A 2,206-nucleotide genomic window follows, 5' to 3' on the forward strand; every position below is an offset into this window, starting at 1 on the left:
ACTTTTTGCCAAGCTATCGAGGTTAAGCAAGCTGTGATTTAATGTTAGACTCTAAAAATTAGATAAGAGCCATTGGTAAATTTTGTTACTTATGTATCTCATAGTAACTGCTTCTTTCGATTTCATAACTTCTTCCTCTGAAATATGCCATTTGATCAGGAATCCTGAAAGTGTAGAGCCTTTGCAAGGTTGTAGTATGCGGAAATTAGAAATATTAGAAACCTGGCTGTTGTAAGGAACTGCAATGAATGTTTGCTTTAAGCCTAATTTACGGGGAATCGGGTTACTTAGGAATTGTTGCACAATAACTGCTTCTTTTGAAGTTTTTATGACTATGAGCCGCAGCAATATCGGAAGTTTCACCCCCGACTTTCGATTCTTGTCAAAAAGATGATTCCATACTCTCTGAAATATGTAATAAGATCAGGAATCCGGAAAGTGTAGAGTCTTGGCAATATTTTTAATATCCGGAAATTAGAAATATTTGGAACTGTAATGAAGGTTTGCTTAAGTCTTCTTTATGAATATGTCCAAATTTTTTTTGTTGTTCGGCAGAAAAGTCTCTTAAAATTACCTTAAAAATTCTTGTCAAGTTGACAATTCGCCGGTTATAAATGTGAAGTCATTTCAGTTAACCTACGTCGACTGTCGACCCAATATTATATTTGTACTTTGAACCGGGTATTAGATATACAACTATGAGCAAAAAATAGTAAGACTTTGTTCATAATATTAAGCTCCTTAATTTATTCTTAAAATATATGTCGTGTCTCTCAAGTAATCTCACTTGACCCCAATACACTTATGCCAACGATTTTTCCAATCCACGAAACAGATAAAGACAATTTTCGGAATTGCCTTCAATGCACGGAGCGATTCACGTTTAATGTCTTCAATTGACTCAAAAGGGTTTTCCCGGAGCGGTCATTTGAGTTTACTGAATAGCCAGAAGTTATACAGAGCTAAATCAGGCGAATAAGGTGGTTGCGGCACGACATTGATTGAAGATTTCACAAAAAATCAATGCAGTATGAAACGGTGCATTATCGTGGTGTAAAACTAAGGGTCTGCCGATAATTCCGGCCTCCTTTTACGAATAGCTTCGCGCAAACGACGCATAATAGTCACATTGTATTCCTTGTTGATAGTTCGGCCGATCGGAATAAATTCGGAGTTCACCACACCTCGATAATCTCGATAATCGAAGAAAACTGTCATCATAACCTTGATTTTTGACCTGCTTACGTGGTTTTTTCGGCTTCGGCTCGCCTTTGCCACGATCTTTGGCCGATTGACCGTCTATCGTAAGCATAAATCCACGACTCATCGTCGGTAATAATACGTTTCATGACATCCTTTTAGTCGGAAAGCATTGTTTCACAGACGTAAACGCGACGCTGTTTTTCGAAAAAATTGAGTTTTTACTTTTCTTAGGCTCATATGACCTTTCAAACTGGTTTTCACTAACCCTTTCGATATTCCAACGATGCCAGTAAGATCTCTGACCGTTAATCGTACATACTCAAACACCAACTCCTTTATTTTATTGACATGTTGATCATCAGTTGATGTTGATGGCTGTCCTGGACGTGGTTTGTCGTCAACGCGTTCTCGACCCTCTTTGAATTACTTGTGCCAATCAAAAATACTTGCTCGCTGCGAACAATTATTACCGAAGGCTTTAATTTGAATAATTTCACTCCAATAATTCGACGAATGGGTTTTCGCTCAAAATTTAAATCAAAAAGTCTTACTATTTTTTGCTCAAAGTAGTTTAAATAAACTGCGAGACGAGCGGAGTCGGTCTAGAAGTCTCCATCTCAGTTTTTGAGCTATTGCTCTGAAATTTTGGATACATACATAGCTGCTATACAAATAAAAAGCGAATTTAACGTTTTTTCTTGTTTTCTTTGATCGACGGCGCACAGCTTTGCTTGCTCTCAAGACAATTTTTAATGGCAAAAACAGTATGGAATACCATTACCATTACCCATTCTCAGAAATAGTTTTGTCATTTCATGGGTTAAAACCAAAGCTAATCTGGGTGACGAAGTTCGACTAAGCATCTATTGCTCCTCGTTCTTTTTCGCTCGCCAACGGATATACAAGTTCGCTTCCTTCATTTGTCGCACAGTGTAATAAATATGTATATTCGCTAATATTGTTATTTGTTTCATAATTTTTTTGAGTACTCAGCCACATTTAC

Source organism: Bactrocera tryoni, chromosome 4 (genome assembly GCF_016617805.1).
Source record: "Bactrocera tryoni isolate S06 chromosome 4, CSIRO_BtryS06_freeze2, whole genome shotgun sequence".
Classification (NCBI taxonomy): Eukaryota; Metazoa; Arthropoda; class Insecta; order Diptera; family Tephritidae; genus Bactrocera; species Bactrocera tryoni.